Source organism: Pieris brassicae, chromosome 11 (genome assembly GCF_905147105.1).
Source record: "Pieris brassicae chromosome 11, ilPieBrab1.1, whole genome shotgun sequence".
NCBI lineage: Eukaryota > Metazoa > Arthropoda > Insecta > Lepidoptera > Pieridae > Pieris > Pieris brassicae.
This window is the reverse complement of record NC_059675.1, coordinates 6,863,752-6,884,700: the sequence shown is the minus strand read 5'-3', so window position 1 is coordinate 6,884,700 and position 20,949 is coordinate 6,863,752. Positions and strand designations below refer to the sequence as shown.

General features: G+C 31.5%; 1 protein-coding gene across 2 annotated transcripts in view; it reads right to left on the bottom strand.

Moving 5' to 3' along the window:
* Positions 1–20,949, bottom strand: part of LOC123716046 (agrin-like) — a 110,283-nt gene that overhangs the window by 73,552 nt on the left and 15,782 nt on the right. The window lies entirely within an intron of this gene.

Here is a 20,949-nt window from a genome sequence, read left to right as displayed (position 1 = left end):
CCAAAGTTAGAGATAATTACTATTGGCGTAACGTGAACTAACAACCTATTCTATTGGTTTAAATTTTTTTTAAGAGTATTTTAATTATTGGTTTTGTAATTGGTTCCTAGGTAATGGGTATTCGTTATATTTTATAAAAAGTAGGTCACGTGAAAAGATTTGCATCACACCATTATAGGGCATGCGGGCTGGTAGCCCATACACATCGTGATATTGTTTAACTAATATTAAAACTAACTCTTATCTATTAAAATTGTGATTATTTACCTTGAACAGCAGATCTTACTCTCCGTACCCTATCAAGTGTTAAAGGTACAGGATCAACTAAAAGCCTTAGCGGTGAAGACGCTCTATCTCCGAACAATATCGCCGCCCAACTATGAGACACACACAACCCCCTCATTGTGCCACCCCCTTCAGCAAACACGTACAATCTAGTCGAATTGCCCGACGTCGTTTCAAAATTTAACAAATCACTAAGCACACTTAGGTCACCTTTTAAAACTCGTCGTATGAGCACTTTGAAAACACTCCTTTTCGATCGTTCGATTCCGTACATCCTTGTTTGCACTCGTGAAATTTTGCCCGTAAATATAAATCGAGATGAATCCACAATCCGCTTTACAGATTCAACGTTATCCAAAACTGAATCGTTGTGACATGTAGATGAAAAGTTATTTTCAAATTTTATGACAGTATTTCTCTTTTTCACTTTTTCTTTTATTAGAAATTGCGACTGTGAAGGTAGGATTATTAAAAATGCAATAAAAATTGAGGGTACAAATCGAAAAAATTGTGTCATATTGAATTCGTAATGTTAAGATATAGACGAAGTTTGAAGAACATTATTCGGTTTATTTTTTTTTATATTATGGTGGCTGATCGTATATTGGTCGTAGGCGTGTACGCGCTAATGATGTGTAAGTGTGCGGCGCGCGCGCAGTCTGCCGTTTCGATCGTAACTGAAGGCTTTATCTGTGGCGTTGCAACTCAAAGCCTGTTTTTGTTATGTTAATTGCTTAAGGTCCTCTTCAGCTAATGTACGAAATAGTAAATATGTGTAGTATAAAAAAATATGACTTACATCTTATAATCACAATTTTACAGTACAATTGTGTTATAAAAATAATTGTACATTAAGTATGGTGCCATATCTATTAAAATAAATACGAATATGCGTACCATTTCTTTAATTTGATCTAAATTAATATAAGTAAAGATTATTAATTAATTTGTTTTAATTTTATATTTATTATTATTATTCAAATATGTAGTTTAAGAATATAGGAATACTATATATATTAATAAAAATATATATATACTGTATGTAATATACATACAGTATATATATGTTGGAAATAAATAAATTAATACTAAACTTTCATCTATATTGTAAAAATCATCTATATGATAATTTTCCCTCTAACTCTAACATGAATAAACTCATTACACTTAAACAAATAAACGGCGCAATTAAAAAATATTCTCAGTATGAATCCCTCAGCTACAGCAGTGCAAAAGTGCGAACAAAATAATTCTAAAAGCTTTTAAAAAGCGGAGACTAAACAGCAAGCAACGAAGCTTTATTCACTAAATTACACATTGGTACCTCATCGTATTTTATTAACGACAAGCCTATTAAACTTTTGTAAACACTGAAACAATGAGTGCCTACATGTTCCCATTTTTACTCGACCAGCATAATAAATAATTCAGCTTTATTTTAATCTTGTTTGGTTCAGCCACAGGACTGAACTTTAAACGTATTTTTATTAAACGATAAATCAGCATGAAATTATAAATTGAGGAAAAAATGCATGTATTAGTGTTATAGAATTTGCAAGTCTAGAATGCCTGAGTCTGAACTTTCAACAATTAAAAACACTGTTATTTAATTGATTATAAAATAAAAACAACAAAATATGATAGCTTTAATATGACTTTTGGATAATAATAGTACAAGGTAAAATTGCTTGGTTCGTTTAAGCTTACACTAAATCAGAATAAACTTAAATTCTGTAAAAGCGATCCAAACAGGTCAATGGACTTCTTTAGAAAGAGCATTAGATCCTAATATAGATATACAGTCAAACAAACTTCCCTTACAACCTATTTACAATCGTTATCGAGTCCTATCAAGAATTATAGCACTAGCTGGAAACGCTCGATATTTAGACTATTTTCCGAGAAAGCAAGACAGCGCTTTCTTTTTAAACAATCATTTCCTATGTAGTTAAGTGAGAAGTTTTACAGCGTAAAAAGCTTTTATTGTTCAGAGATGTGATGCATTTATCTGCACGTGTTAGTGGTATGCGTAGGCGAACGAGTAGCGATACATGCAAGAGACCAAGCGTAACAGCTTAAACGCAAACTTGCATTAAAATGGAATTACCTTTGAGCTCTTCTTATTTCACGTCAATAAGAGAAACGAACTTAGCCATGCTAACTTAACGGCATGATTAAAAAGTTTTTAATTTTATATTTGTACACTAGTTGACTAAGACAGATAAAAAGTAAAAATTGTATAGCTTTATATGAAACTTCTTTTCTTTATATGCAAAATATATGTAAATGGACGAAAGTAATTCAATGCCTCCAAGGAAGCGTAAAAGGCCGCCACTGAAGCCAAGTTTTGGTTGGTAGATGATACTTGTCTAATATATATTCTCCACTATATCCTATATCCTTAACCACTAATGCTGCTACCAAATATAACAAATAGTAATGCTAATTATTTTTTAAAGTTTACCGAAATAGTCTTTTACAATCAATGTACTATTCATAATCAATTGTACTTGTATAGCGCGCTTTATTCTAACCAACTTTTCTGAATTAAGGTAAAGCTATGACACAAAATTTAATTTAAAAACACACCGCAATGAAATTCCTCCGGGACTAGTCTTTGTTCAGTGGAAAAATTCACTTTATAATTTTTCGGACGGCCCGGCGCAGCCCGATGTTTGAAAGAATGACCACAACACAGATATTGTGTTCGTGTGAAACCTTCGGGACTAAACAAAATTGCTTCAAGCTACGAAGACACAAAAACATCGCAAGAAAACAATATAATTATATTACTGTTGTAATATTTACAACATTATTGAATACCTCGAAAGTAGTATTTTATAGATTTTATTTCGTAATCTGTGTGCTAATCTTGCTGAAGATAAAACCATTATCTGACTTCAGGTCAAAGTAACTGTCCCAATTCCAACGAAGCCTCAAGAGAGGCATTTTAACAACAACCGCTTTTAGCGCCACAGTAATAGATCACCAATCGTTCCCGAATTCTCCCTAGAGAATCTTGACATTTTCTATTGAGAATGCAAAAATATTTCAGATAAATTCCTATTTCAAATATTTACAGTTTGCTAAGTTAGAATAAACTGAATGTTGAAAACACCGTCGGCCTTGATTACATAATCAACAGAAGAGCGGAACGAAGAAAAGCCATTAAAATGAAAGTAGCTGATGTGACGAACAAATGCAATTAAATGAAATACTAGCTACGAGGATAGTTAGAGGATAAAAAGGTCGGTAGTTTATACTGTACTATTTTGGTAAATTTCAAAGTACCTTATTAATTTATATATATATTTTTTCTATAAACTTATTTTATCAACACTTCGCAACTCCAAAGCAAGTTATTGAAGTCATATATTTGCGCACGTTAAAATTCATACACATGAGCATGCGCAGATATTTAGATAGCATAAACAGCTGTTTGAGATTCACAAAATTTTCCCTGAGCGTTTGAAGATGGGTCAACTTCGCTGAAGCATTGGAATGCAATTCGTGAATAGCTGCGGCCGGCGGCGGTCGATAATTGCATTTTGTGGTCGCGGAACGCTCCACTTGGAGGGCAACACGCGCAATAGAATGAAACTCAAACAAACTTCACTCAGAAGGAGCTTACTCGGTACTTAAACAAAACCGCATGAAGGCGAGAAAGCTGTATTTAAAATATAATCTGACCCTTACATAAAACTATATTACGTTAATATTCTAAGCAATATAAACTTTAAATTGAATAAAAAAGTTAACGGCTTGAATTTTAAAATAGTTCATGAAATTGTTCAAACATTTCAGCGTTTATCGAGTTAGACTAACGTAACGAGACGTCGCGTTCGAATTTAGTGACTGAGTATTTCTAGACTTAAATTGAAGTAAAAATAGTAGGCAAAGGCACAATGGATAAGTAATTCAGCACAACGTTATCGATAGTTTCACGTCAGTCCGATTCGAAGCTTTGCTACGACACACAAGAGAAATGTTGGACAAATTGCCTCCACGACTGGTTGCAACGCTTGATCGTTCCCATTTACACAATACCATTTTTTACCGGAAAACTACAGGCGTTTGTATTTAGAAAAACGATTCATAGAAAAAAAATCTGCGCTTTCAATACAGGATTGTGTATGCATTGGTATAAAAAATTACCGTTCTCCTAATACTAATTGGTAATAATCGATACGCATTATTGTGCCGTATAGTTTGTAATCATTTGAAAACTCCTCTTTCATTATAGAATAGCTAAGATTATGAAAATGAGTCTTAAAGTATTCTGTCGTAAATATAGGAAATTGAACTAATTTACTTCATGCTAAATTGAATTGCACTGACAATTCAATCAGAGATCAAGTTGTTTTCCTTTCATAACTAGAAACGGATAACATAAAACGCAATTGAAGTTATTATGAGCCTCAAGATCGAAACCAATTTGTTTATAACAGAGTGTTCTATTAATGTGTCATAATTTTTAAGATATATATTTATTCACTTGCGTTGTACAAAATCAGTTATTTATAGCAGCTGAATTTAATTTAATTTAATAATATTTTTAGTTTATATTTGGTTGTACATAATCAGTAAATAAATAAATAAATATTACAACATAAGTAGTAAGATCGAGTATCAAGTAATTCATGTTTACATAGACATTTTAGCCCGACCTATGATCGACACAGAGCACTCTGTATATCACCTCTTGTTTAATATTTACAACCTGCATTGCAGTGCTGGGACACCATAATTTTCGTCTTATTACATACAACTTGTCATAAACACCATAATAATACGAAATATTGTCTTGACATTTAAAGAACAAGGTCTCATACTTAGCTTTTGAGTTTATAGAAGCTGTCTAAAAATAATTACGTGATATTAGGGTAAACATTTTAATGGTTAAGTAAAAATAATAAAAATACACCACATAAGTAAAACGTTGATGTGTCGAGGATAGCGATGAAAGATTCTTGAACGTACTACGTTGGATTGCTTGTTTTGGCAATGGAATCATTTTAAAATATTCAATTGTTTTACTATGACAGACAGATAACGAATTGGTTGTCAATAATATATTCATTACTTAAACTAGTTTATATGTTTGATTTTAAAGTAGAAATTTTTGAGGGTAATACAAAACATCCGACTTCAATAAGAAATCACGTGTTCGTATTGTATTTAGATGACTACAATCGAAGTTTCACCTTTCCTTTGAAATAATAGGCATTTCCTTGTGCGAACCGGCGCGCTGTGGAATCGGCTTCCAGTGGAGTTCTTACCTGGGATTTACCTTTAAAGTTTAAAAATGAGCATATTAACACTACATTACTTATTTAATATAGTAGTAGTAATCTCTAACATAGTTTTGTCCTTATTTAAAAAATAATGATGGACTTAAAACATCTATATTTCGAATGATTTCGTTCGTTAAATGAGTTCCTTTATATTTAATTTGTATCACGAAATATTAGATTTGCGCAAATAAACACAGTAGAATTTGAAAAAACGGTGGTCATGATTGAAGGGATATATTATTTTCTACATCTTTGTAGCAAATAGCCACATTATGGCGATATAAGAAAGATCGACGACTTGATAAATCCCTGAGGCAAAGTAAATAAAGTTGATTGGAAAAATAATATTAAATTTATTACGTAAGAAAAGTTGGTAGATAATTTATTATTCTTAATTATTCAGAATTACTTGAACTATTTTCTTCTTCGAGCTTGAAAGATCGAGTAATAATTATAGAGTCGGCTTTATTAAAAGTCTAAACCAACAGAATGTGTTTAAATTCTGACTCCGTAATTTTATCAAAATTATATTTTAAGGTTAATTAACCAAATTCTAAAATACAAAAAATATACGAATATCAAAGGGAACTTTATTAACTGTCATACAATATCTTGATTTAAACCTAAGGCCTCATTGTAAAAGCTCTAGATATATATAAAATATGTTACGCTATGGCGTTCGGGTGGTCTGCACCCACTCAAGAACAATATTCTACTGAAGCCGTCTTATGTGAGGATAAGCTCTCATTATTCACTAAAAGCTCACGGCAGACTGCTCAGTAATTGAAAGCTCAGTTCCTCTAATGTGAACTTCAATGGTTACTCCCTTTGATCATAATATTATTAAGACTTGTATAAGTAAATATTACACATTAAATTATAACATTTGTGTGGTGAATTAGTTCTTACTTAATATTGCGTTCATCATATATGATCATAAAAACAATGATTACTTAAGAAATTATACAGTATAATAAGAATTAAATTTTAAAGTTATTTTCTAAGACCGTATTAAATCTGAAGCTAAACTTGTTCAGAAAATATATGATGGCATTGTCCGTTGTCAAGTTTCAGGTTATATTAGGCGTGGGAGAAAATGCCTGTCGAGGCTATTTGGTACGATGCATAAATAAATTGTTGCGATGCCTGCGACCATCACAATAACTTCCAAAAGTGAAATACGATGTAGTATTTTAAGATGCAATCGTAGTAAGAATGGGGTTGTAAATAAAACAAAAGAAAACTAGCTAGGTTTGCGCAATAAAGTAACCCACTCGACCTATTCTTATCCCTAGGGATACCCAGTTGAATATCTTGTCAGGACAGTCTTTTCAAATATAATTGGTTACCTCCCACTTAAAAAACAACTGATTACTTTAGCACGACTCGTAAGATCTTGCGCTTTAATAGCCTACTTGTTTCAAGACATGTTTTACTATTATAGGTACCAATTTTTTTCATAAAACAATTTCTAGAATACAAAACGATATTTATAGATTTATCTTACATTAACAGTTTTGAAATCAATTTATAAATTGTTTCTATTTGTGCTTAGGATGTATGATTCAATATCAATTTCTAATCAAATAATCGAAAGCGTAATAAATTTCAAGCAGCAGTTTCTAATCTAAAGTTGCATGTTACCTCCCCCACGTGTCTAACTCATTGCTCACTCGATCGGTACAGTTATTGCTTCGTTCAGTTCATGGACTAATTAATTGTTACTCGAGACGTCCTTTAATTATACCCTAACGAAGGTGCGGTATTTGAATTGGTATTACTACTAAAGATAATTCTTATACTAAAAACATAACGTATACTATGTTATTAATGTCTTAAAGTTGTGTTGTATTAAGAGCAAAAAAATAATTTTATAAATTATCAAAATGGTACATAAAACATCAATTATAATTTGGTAAAGAATTTTACGTGCACTAAAATAGAGCCACAAGTATTTTCGGTCATAATAATTGCCGGCGTCAGTTATAGAGACTCGTTAAATTGAGCCTAGAGGCGATGTCACAGACACAAACTTATCTCACATTTATATTTAATGCTGTACGACTTTCGACCTTACATAAACCACTCTATGTGCCTAATACGTTCAGCATTATTGTTTAAAATTGCGATTTTCAGTTCCTTCCTTATTAGAGTCTGCCAATTTCAGCGCAACGTCGCGTCTCGCTAGATAATTACGTATCATTTAAACCAAGAATTATCTGCACCTCCCCTAAATGTTTTAAAACATTTTGAATTTGACTACAACTTAGATTCTATTTTTTTTTAATATTCGAGTGGCTTCGATATTGTTTTTAATTGATTTTCATTACTAATGTTTTATCTGTAATTTCTCTAGTATATCATATCATGTACCTATATAAAATAACAAAAGTATATTAAACGAGGCAGATTAAATTTCTAACTTGTCCTCCAACATTTAACCTCCAATGTAGAATCTATAGTAATCTTACAAAGTAAGTCTCCGAGTAAAAAAGGCTATATTTATTTCCAAAAAAATTACAAATAAAAAACCAAACCATGCGAAACCGGGATATTTTTGATATATAATGCACACGATAAGATAGTAAACATTCTAACAATAAGTACGTGTTAAAACCAAACACGCAGTCACGTCTCGTCACTTCATATTGAACTTGACTCCAATGCAGTGTCCAAGACCCAAAGGATCTTGAGATAACAAAAACAAATAAGTAAAGAGAACATGGGCCCAGCTCACGTAATCCAAACAGATAGATCTTCCTGTCAGCTGAGATGTCGCTGGGGAAAGTCTATGCAGTTGTGTAGTAAAAAAGGCTTAAGTCACAACTATGAATCATCATTTTTATAACAATGGAGGTCCTCTGAAAGTCCTTAAGGATTCGTGTCGGTGTGTGTAGACGTAATATATGTAATGTTATAGGTAAGGTACACGCGTATATTTTAGTTGTGCAATAAGTAAAACTAAATTATCAATAGAAGTTAATATACTTAATGTACAGTAAATTTTATTTATGTATTTAAGAGCATATATTTATTAATAGATCACAAAGGATAAGTAGAATACAAAAAGGTCCCTCTGCATGATAAAGTGAATATCACCATTCGATACAATTTAATAAACGACTCTAAGTATTGTAATGGGTATATGAACTAATATATATATAGAAATAGATTTCTGTGCCTATCACTAGACTAACTTTTTTAGTATTAATGCCCATCCGCTATAATTTGCATACGCCTAATTGAGATATCATGATATTGTTTCGATTTATTGTTCATAATGCATGACCAGGCAATGTTATGTGACAGATGTAACCTCGTGGGTGCACCTTACAGGTGTAGGCGGGCAAACACCGTAATATTCTATAACGGTCACTTCCCACAGAATCTAGATAATATTGTATATGGATAAAAAGATATTAAGGATATGAAACCAGACAACTCTCATCTTTTCCTCATAGTTTTACAAATGTTTTATATGTATAGTAAAATCAGGTTATATTTTTCAAATTGGTTGACAACAACATCCTCTTTAAAAGACTTCCAATAGAAATACTGAATCGAAGTAGAAGTGTAACTCCAAATGTAGGTCCACCATGCTCCACCCTTTATGGTTCTTAACATTGGGATGTCTAGTAATTCGCCACAGCTGAAACCGGTAAAAGATCAGCTCTTACTACTGTAAATTTAGGTTTATTTTTTTAGCGTAAATTGAAAAAAATATTTTGAAATTTTAACCGTCAATTTCAAATTATTTTCTAGATACATACTCATAAAGAATGCGATGCAGTTTATCAGTTACTAACAGACGAGTTTTGCCCAAAAATGCGGAACAATAAAACACCCACAAAAGCCATAGCTCACACGCACACAATACGAAATCTCTTAAATTTCGAAATTAAAATATAATTTATATCCACGATTTCTCCACCGGACAGTTCAGATAACATTAATTCACTGTTGATTTTATAGTTAATATCAATGTATAATCTTCCATAATTAAATGATATTAATGACCATTTATAAATGTTAATTAAAAATCGCTATCGCCTCAAAATTAATAAGAGTCATGGAGTAAAATTTCTTTACAAATACTTTTATTAGAAAGGTTTAAAGAATCTTAGGTTAATTTGCATACACTTATGTTACGTATTTTACGAACACGGCGCAATCAAAAACAAATTGTTGTATGGTACTGCTTTCATATATATTATATTACAATTTTCTATAGGGTTAATAATTGAGATTTTCAATTTGTGATGCGTGTTATAAGTAAATGAACCAAGAAGAGACTTGGGTTGTACAAGTGCTTTCTAAAAAAATACGACAATAGTAAATGAAATATCTATAAATCAGAAAATTTCTGTCTCACTCTCAAAAGGTGGCAACATCATTTCTTGATTTTTAAAAATTCTTCGTAATCCCCTCTTAAATTTAAAGACAATAATTAAGACATTTAGATCGCATTTTCATACAAATTATACCGAACCTACACATTAAAATGCTTCATCACCTCACGTCAGTGCCTACATCCGTACCACCGCGGTTGAATGCTAACGAAAAGCATGACTCCACAAATTCTACTCCACTTATGTTGAATTTTACATTATCATAACCATTTACATAGTAAACCGACCGGTACGATAAATGCAGCTTTCTTATTGAACCTAATTATTGGTCTTTGTGTTTAAATTCAGAGGGTTTTTATTTAAATGAAGTCACGTACGCGTCGGCGTGCGAACAATAAAGGCAAAAAGTATTAAGTTGTTAGCGCATTATAAATACGTGGGTATGGTAGTAAGTTCTCATGATTTTTAACCACTTGCTAAGAAAATATTGTATTTATTCGTAGTAGATTATTTGACTATTATTTTATAAATAAGCATTACTTTAATCAACTCAATATTTAACCAATAACTTGTTTTATTGTTAAACTTGCTTTTGTTAAACTTGTTTTCATGGCTCATTGTGTCCTTTTTTCCGCAATTTTTATTTATTTTGTTACACTCTCGTTTTCAACACAATTTATTTTGTGGGTGTCATATTTTTTTATGATTCCGTTGCTTTGAATTTCAAAGTCTTCCGATAGCTTCGCAAGAAGCCTTAAACTAAAAAGTTATACTCTCAAGACAGAAGTACAGCCACATAAATTCAAACATGCCTCAAGACGTCACATAAACTTGATTTATCTTTTGTGACGCACGTTAACTCCACTATGTATCTCAGTTTAATTTAACATAAAGCAATTTCTTATTAGACATGCATGTGTGAATGTAGTTTGCCAAATGAAGGCTAATTTTCTTGTTTAAAATAAAAGTTTAAAAGGGAAAAAGTTTGTCTGGATTATGATCTTTTGGCATTAAATAAATTAGAGTTTTCATTTACATGAGAAAAAGAAAAATTACTAAAATAAAAAAGTCGTCACCTTAATTTTACCAACGACCACCAAAAGAGCATAATCGCAGGAAACAATTCACAGAATGTGTTATTTATTTTTTTATATCGGATCAATATAATATCGTAAAAATAAAGCAAAAAAATATAACAATTTGATAGTTTCTGTTCTGAGTTCTAGAATGCTCTCGTTTTTACACTCAATAGTCATGAGTATTGCACAGCGCAGAACTCCAATACACACTAAATACAATCTATGTCCATGCAATAATGTTCATTGCTCTCGACATGACAATTGCCATGAAATTCATCTTTGTCAGTTTACTGTCGATATGAAAACGTGATATATATGAATCAATAATTGTAAAAATATAATTTTATATGTACTTGTAAAGCAATTATTGTTTTGAAAACGAAAATATTAATTAGATTTTTTTGTATTCATACAGGTGGATTATATCAATATTTGCAGATAGTAAAATCGTTTACTGAAGATAGAAGAGTTAAATCCAAAACTTTTCTGCAAAGCATAGAGGCAAGAAGCCTAGCTCAGAAACGACAATAATAAACATTTGACATTGTGATATTTGTAAGAAATTAGAATTGAAATAAAAACAAATCAAAACTTTGTATATAAACGTCAATCCGTTTGTTATTCGTCAATTTCCGACTTCTTTACCCACTTTCGGAAGTTTTACCCTTATCTTCATATCTCGAATGGAAAATAAAATTGTGCCAAGAAAACAAAACTTTCTTTTCAACTTCCTTTTTTCATAACACTTATGTCTTTCTTTTATACGATAAAACCTTTTACTTAAGAACGATAACATTTTATGTCCAAATCAAATATTATTGAGGCTTTGGTAGATCAGTAAAATAACACCGTCTAACACTGAGTACTTCATAATTTAAAAACAAAAATCATTTTAATACGCTATTGAAAATAATTTTTGTAGTTTATATACTATAATTTGAGAAAAAGTAATAGGTTGGAAATATGATTCTGTTTTATTTTTTAACACACTTTTTGTACTTGTAATTTGTTTCTATATTATATACCACGGACTTGTTTAAATCCCAACGTACGTCAATTACAAGTATTCTAACATATATAATATACTATGTTTTTGTTTCGAAACTATGATAGTATCAAGTCATATTTTTATGGAAACTGATAGGGACAATTACGGGCCACTGTCTCTTTAATAAACATATCTTTGTCCTAGTCGCGTCAGACAGTAACTTGTGCAGGGGCTGTTTATCATTTATATATATATATATATATGTGACCTAGAATGCGTGACTGTGATTTCCAAACGAACAGAAATTCTTGGAGCAGCGAGGTCGCTCCGTGAAACCTGCGCTTCTGAGTTGCTGGAAGGAGCTAGGATTGCTTAATTAGCGAGGCGGGACAACGGACCAAATGGGCGTCTAACTGAGTCCACACTCACACATGTATGGAAACTGAAAGCTAATGAAAAACCTTGCTTAATATAAAAAAACGAAAACAATTTAACGATGACTATAACATCAATTCTCGTGGCATTATATTATAGTGGGATATGAATGCATGAATATTCATGCGATTATCATTTGTACGAGCAAGATATCTTGCTATCGGTATTTTGTCACCGTTCAGATCCCAGCCATTTACATACTGCTTTGTATAAATCAATAACGTTTTGCTTTGCAAAAATATTATATTAATAAGAACATATATGAATAATTAATATTCATGTCAATAATTTGTCATCTCAAATTAATATTGTATTTCATTATACATATAAATCTTGCTATTTACTATATATTAGTAGCCTGTACACTGTTCGCTTGGCTGGGCATTTATTTAAAACAAATGATATAAATATAGCCTACATTACCAAGGCAAAATGAAGCATTCTAATTAAGATAATTCTAAATAAATAATTTATCGAAATTGACCCTTTTATTTGTTTACTTGTAACAAAGATATAAATATTTTCTCCTATATTGTATTATTTATAAATAATAAAATAAAAAATTAAACCCAAATTCATTTTTGACATTATTAGAAGTTAATCAAAAATCAGTAAATTGAGATAATTATAACTTATCACTACACAATAAACTGATCTTAAATAAAGCCACCATTGAAGATAAACAGTGACAATATAAAGGCTATTTATTGTCTAAACGCCTTCGCCGCCCTCCAGCTGTTAATGTACAGAATTTAACTAGATTCTAGCACTAAATGTTATGCATAGATAAATTACGTTTATTATTAGTTTCCAAGAAAAGAAATGAAAAGGCAATACACCTATTTAATGATCCGTCTTTGACCTTTATCACGTATTCGTATGTCTTGCGTTCCTGGGCATTGACTTAACTGTCTCTGTGGCTTAGTACGAGTACTCAATTGGTTTATTTAATGCTTTGAAGCTGGAATATAGCTTGGTGATAGATTTGATTTCTGTCGACATAGTTATGTCATGTGGTACATTAGTTTGATCTAACAATTGTCTATATATAACTGTAATAGATGCAGAAATGTGTCTGCATCTATTACAAAATTTCATTTTTAATTTGTTTTAAGTAAATCACTGTCCTAAATTTATTTACGCATATCACTTCATAAGAGATTCGTATCATAAATATAACAACAAATATTTTCATAAATCCTATAGTTTTTTCTTAACACGACGAAAACATCCGCGTTCCATATAACAGTGAAACAAAACTCGTCTTAAGAACAATTTCTACAATTGCACGTGTGCATTCTCAATACTTTTTCTTATTTTAAACTCTGAAAGTGTTTTCTTTTAAACGTTTACAGACAAGTGCTGAAAGGAAAACAATCATATAATGTACGATGAATGCACTTACTTGAATATGCATTAAATGAACGTTTCGATTCTCGCAAAATAATAAAATCTCAATAGCGCCTTTCCCATTGAAGGAATATTTGGTTTAATTGTATGATATAAACATTTATGTTAAAACGTTTAAAATTTTGTATATTCATACATTTTTGTACATGTATGCTTACTTGGTTCTCGGTAGAACCTTATGGAATATTTTCATATTACTCTACCACACGCTGAAGTACTTGATCTGTCCATGGTCTTTATCATACCTATTTCATATTAATTACCAGTAACACTATCAATAAGATACTCAATCAATCAATCAATATGATCACTATGATAACTGCATTCTTTTCCTGGGATGGGATATAGAACCTAATTGTCACGAACAAATATGAACGCGATTAGCATAGTAGTAAAGTAGGTTTTGGAGTTGGAGTAGTAGGAAATGGTATTGAAGTGATCTAGAATTTCAGGAGGATGACCTCCACATATAACTCTAAAGTAGACGAGGCGTGGCAAGCCGGCCTGCGCGATGGCTCGGTAGCCTTTATTACATTGTAGGAAAGTGAGGGTAGGTTTGTACATAAATATTAATCTACCAACGAAACCGTGCACTGATCGGACCTCATTTATTTAGCATCCAACGCCGCAATGGCTTTTCTAGAGTTTGATTTATATTTTTGAATAAATAGTCTTTTATCAACTTTGAATTTTGATATTGCATTCACTTCATTAAAAAATTGTTAGCTTCTAATATTAATGTAATTAAATTCTTAACATTTTTATGAAACATATTCTTAAGAATCTTGCTACAAGAGCGCATGCATTGTATAGTTATTCATTTGACTCGTTCGGTTGTTTACGAGTTGTTACGAATTGACTCGACCATTTTCCCGAAGTGGGATGGTCGAGTCGGAGGAGGGAGTTGTGATTATAAAAGAGGTTATGACACATGCGCACGGGCCTTTTTCTTCGTACAAGTTTGAAGTTATACAATTCACGTAAAATCAGTGAAGTAAATTATAGTGAATTAAGTCATCATTGAAGTGTTTAATTTCCTACTCTAAGAACTAAATCAACTACCGCTAACAAAATACACTTGTTTTTCATAATTTAATATGTCGGCTCTTGATTAGAGCCCCGACATTAGTTTAATCATTAATAAGGCGTCTTAGAAATTAGACCCAAGTCAGGATACAATCATTAGGCTAATGATGCCAATGTAAACAGCAATCCAATGTCAGTAGAACAACTAACTTAATTAGCGCTTTACGAAGCTTATACGTTTAGGCAAGTGAAGTGCTTGTACAAATAGTTTAATAGTTTTATATTTAACTAATAAAATACGATTGATAATTATGATACAACATTTCAATAAGTTTTTAATGACACAATTGTAGTTAAAAGCCTCTTGATACCTTAATCAATAATGAATTAAAATTAACGTTAACTATTGTAAATTTAATGAATTCTGTCGTTAATAATGTATTCATTAACACGTTTAAAAAGATAACATATTGTTACGAGCTAGGGGATCGGATAGAAAATGCTGTAGATTTCTTCAAAGGTTTATTTCTTGATAAATCAATGAGGAATTTATGGGCACAAATTAATTGCAGAGATGCACTTATAACACACACAAAAACAGTCACTAATTACTTCAGTTATGCACACTTCACACAGCACTTTATCACTTTATCGCTTCGGTGTTTCTCTTTTGTTATCGCATTCAAAACTAAAGGTTACGTGATACACATTAATGAGAATTGGATTCTTGCACCATATTAAGCATTTTACTCTATTTAAAATGAAAATTAAAGCGATAGTAATGGAGGGTTAGAGTAATACTTTCTTTATAAATATATTGTCGGAGTCACGCAAAGCGTTTAAAGAACTGATATTTCAATTTCCTTACTCCATTTTTATGAAATTATGGTATGCGAGTGAGAAACATTAATATTTTTATTTAAAATACACTACACAAATTAATAATATGTTATCTTAGTATTGTCTTTTGTTAAAATACCTTTTACACATTAAGAAAAACACTTTTTGAACGGATTAACGTATTATTATTAAAACTTATAGTTTACATAATTCAAATTTTAATTTTTTTTCCGACGTTTCGCGTACTTTTCAGCGTGACACTTAATTAATTTTTCTCACAATAAGCATCTAATAAAGTGTTGCTATTGTTTAAACCCGTCAAACCTCTTGAACTAAACCCATGGAGTTATATAAAAAGAGTTGTCTAATTAATTATAGAAAAGGCAGTATCAGATTATATTGTAGGCCACCAACAGTGATCGTATAGGGTCTCATTTACACGGGTGATTTACGAGTTCGCACATCGGAACCAATCTCACTTACCAATGATTTATGCTCAACAGCTTCCCTATACCGAGTTAAGCGCATTATCGGACCGCAGCCTTATCAACTCCGAAAACGGTTAAATATTAGCCCAATTCTTAATTAACATCAATCTCATATGAGCTATTAATAAATAACCACCTTTTTTCTTTGTCCCTTTCCCAGATAGCTAGAAAACATCTCGTAGTATTGTAATACAAATCTATGTATTTTGTATGACTTACTAAGTCCGGAACATGTACTCACCTTTCTCGTTTTTTTACAACGGTTTTACAAGAGACGAAAGAGTGCAATTAGACTGATTCAGTTTATATTACTTAGTGTGACAGTTATAAATTCACAACAAAGAATCGTATACAGTTCCAAATGAAATAATAATATTATTCTAGTCGAACAAGCATTGAAAAAAGTAAAATAATCAATCAGTCAATTTGGACTGTTATAAATAACTAAGCAATAGTAAGAAATAACCAATACTAAAATAATATTCGTCTCCTAATGTCTATGGGAACATTTCCATCCATCTTAGGAGCAATAGCAGTTAAAAGGCGAAATTGAACTAAAATATTGAGCTCATTCATCTTCTCTCAAGTGCGTATGTAAATAGGCGAGTAATTACGTACAACTGTTTTCAAGAAACAGTACTGCGAAGTGTTTGGCTTTATACAAATTCAACATGCGCCTTTCCTAACGAACGCGAGCTTGTTAAGAATGATATTCAATTCGAGGAGATATCAAAGAACAAGCAGCGGCTTTTGTCGCTTTGCAGAACAAAGAGGATATAGTATTAAAGATAGAACTAAATAATGGGTAAGTAGCTAAAAGGAAAGTACGGAGGAAATTTATCTTATGGATAAATTGAATAAAATGTTAGTAAGAGAAAGCTAAATAAGCCATATTTCTGTTACTGACTAGATCGACACAGCATTCATTTACATGTTGTTTATTAGTTCAGAAGTATTATAAACGATTGTTCTATTATATTTGGTCTCAAATACGCGACTACATTAAAAAAATATATTATAAAGTATTTGATTTTGTGTCATCTGTTCGTATATAACATTACAAGAATATGGTACAAAAATAATATAGTGGTACAATTAAAAGTTTGTATATTCTGCCAAACATAATGGCGTGCAAATTTGTCTTAATAGGAATTTTACATTTTACGTTATGAGTTATATCAATTAGTCTATTCGTAAATTATTTGTATCATACACAATCATACAATTAATATTAATTATAATTTTTCACGTAAATAATCATTTACTGAGTAATAGGTACATTTATTCCAAATCTAGTATCTTCGAAGTCTTTTTTTTAAAACTCTAGTCAGAGTTTTTTTTATGTTTTGGTAAATTATTGTAAACCTTGATTGCCATACAAAAGGTGTTTTTCCTATACAGTTCCAGATTAATATTTGGCACAGCCAATTTTGTCTCCATGTCTACTTCGATATTGTTAATGTACAAAGTAATTTTTAAAATTATATTGTATTAGCTGTCCCCACGTCAGGCGAACTTCGTTTCGCCTTAATTAGATCTTTTTCTTAACCTTTTTATTTGTAGCTACAGCAAAATATTCCAATTAATATAATATGTTACCAACATATGGAATATTGCATTATATACTAAAAGTGTCGTGTACAATACGTTGAATAATGACCAAGAGACATAGGAGTGTAAAATCATTGACAATAAATCTACAGGCAATCAGAGAGAATGTCACAGAGTCCAATTTAGTTGGGTCTATGAAGGCTTTGACGGCAGAATTCCACTTTTGGAGGTGTCAAGCTTACGTCCGTACTAATGACTCGTAATGCTGACGATTTATTTACGTCTTTGTCCGCAACACCCTATAGTTTTGCCGCGCCCACCCCAGTTAATCTAGTTCCTACTCCTAGTATGTTGGTAAGGACACCTAAGGAAAAAGCACGTAAGGTGTATGACTTGGGGATCACAAATTGATTTATTTAATTGCCTAGAAATCACAGGTGCATGTTCCAGCGAAACGAAAATGCTTTTATGAAAGAAATTTACTAAAACAAGTGGTTACATTTTATCCTAATACGTTTCTCCTGAGTTAATAATTTCACTCTGTTTGAAATCAAATTAACGAATTAATAAAAAATAACTTTACTACGTTACTTGCTGATTAATATACTACTCTCATAATCGTGCTATCAAAACTCCATATTACTCAGGAAGTAAAAACAATGTTATATGAAAAAATTAAATCAAAACCATATCTATCCTACAATATATTTAAGCTCCAGTACCTCATTTATCCCGGTAACCACTTGACATATATTGGCGGTTATCTGGTCGAGTTAATTTTCCAGGCCGAGGTCCGAGTGAATTCAATCAGAAGTGTCAAGCTAAGCAATCTCGTCAGATGCGGACGCTACGAGTAAGCACTGAGCGCCGGTGAGTACTAGTCGACAAGTGCCAACCTCGACTTTGTAAACCTCTTGCCGCACATCCTTTTATTAATAAGGGACTAACTACATTTTATCATACTTATTTAAAGTTGTACGTTACGTTTGTTGGTGTGCCAGTTCATTTTATTGATTAAATTACGGTTTTCTTTCTAGTGCACTCACAAAAACCCATTGAGGCACAGCTATATGAACAGCTCATCTTAGGCATCCTATAGCAGACTACCATAGCGATTCCTGTCTATGATTAACCTATTGTAAATCAGGACATTGAATGCAAAGAGAAATACAACTTTTCATATTTGTCTAATTTATATATAGACGTAAAGATATATTTTTATTAGAACTGACACATGTACCAAAAATGACTATTGACTAAGTCACAATAATTGACGAATTTTATCAAAAATTGCTTAAATAATGGTCCAAATTTGAGCATTTGATAGGAAATAAATTACATTTTTTCTTCTTTTTTCAGCGTCTTTAGTTAAGCTTTCAAGAACATTTATTTCATATTAAGCTTCAGAATATTAATTGAGAAATGCTTAATTGATACTTAATTGAAGGATTGTAAAGATAAAGTTCTCATTGTTAAACTTTGTACCGAAAATTTGATTCTTATATTCTTTGGTACAGTCTCTACGTTATTGTAACAATACGGTAAGCGTTATAATAATAAAATATTATGAATACAAGCGGTGTACTCGAGTGCTGCGGGCACCCATTTAAATGAAACGGACAGATCACTTAACCCCTCTCTTATATTTGAAGAAAAGGTGAATCGTTGAACCCACTTTGCTACCTAATTTACTATGCAATGTTTATTCTAAATATATTTATTAGAATTTATCTTTCGTTAGATTAGGAGTCAAAGATTTGTCTGCAAACTTAGGCACAGAACAGTGGTTAAAAGTCTGTTAAAAGCTTTCTAAGATTAGTAATTTTATATTCTAAAAGACATTGACAGAAACTCGACACCAATTTCAAGAGACAGTAATTTAAGATTCAGAACCAAATGAAAGTCATAAAAAGAGGAACATAAGAACACACATAATTCACAATTTGTAACAAGCATTATGTTGCCATAAATGAAATTGTAAAAACTGAATAAACTAAGTATATTTGCCACACACGGGGACCAGCAACGATTACCTACTTTGTTTTTACTATCGAAGAGCCAATGCTCTGGGAATGGGCTATAAGAAAAATAGCCGGTCAACTGTTATATCAATATTCGTTTATTAGTGTAAGTTTAACAAAAGAATTAACATCTACAATGTCTCTTTACTGCACATACACGGTGATCCTATATAATAATAAAAAATCGAAGTCTTGAAAGTAAATACGTGATGGACCAACTTTTTCACAATAGGGAAAGTTCAAAGTGAGAATGAAAGTTCTTAAGTAGATACGATAACTGAGATTTACCAAATGCAGATTAATGGGACAGTTTTTACTACCTTTATTGCTATAAATATTTCAATCGGATGTATCGGAATTAAAGATAGTATTATTACTAAGATAAAAACAATAAAAATGCGTCAAACAAAATATAAGGAACGAGCCAAAATTATATGCTGAAGTGAACGATCCTCAAGTGCAACGCGAATGTCCCGCGATTTCACATAATACATGACATTAAAACCAAAGTTAATTTAACTTTATTCCTGTTTAGGTGATATAGGCGAATGGAATCTGCATAACGACTTCTGTTGTCATCAAAACCCAGTGGGCAGACCAGTATCAATTCACACATGGAGATTTTACGGTGTAGAGTAATATATTCAATTCGTTCGCAACGGCACGGATTCGGCCAGCTTTACGAGACGGTTTAAAGCTAACTAATTTGGTTAATGATCAAAATTTGTGCCAGAAACGTTCGCTAGTACTAATATATGGAACTGACTCAACGGATTTCAGTAGGAAATGGGTTTAAACGTTTTGCACGTTAGGCTCATTAATCTTGTCCGTTTTATCTGTGAGAATACGTTTTCTTATAATGCTATCAATTAAATAATGTTAACCGATTTGCTATTGAAGAGGTTCTTTAATATGTTTGATAAGAAAATAATAATATTATCTAAGATATCGACGATAAACTTAATTATTACGTACTTATAATATTATGATTAAGAAATGAGAGCCATTAACCACAACATGTTGGTTTTCTATATAGTCTGTGCAATATTAATAAGATTACTGCGTGGGCTTCGGAGAATAAAGTTTTAATGGAAATTGTGTATTGTTTTAAGCTGATAAGCAGCAAATTTATTATTTTAAATTAACCTAACGTAGGTGATTTGAGCTGTAGTCATTGCATTAA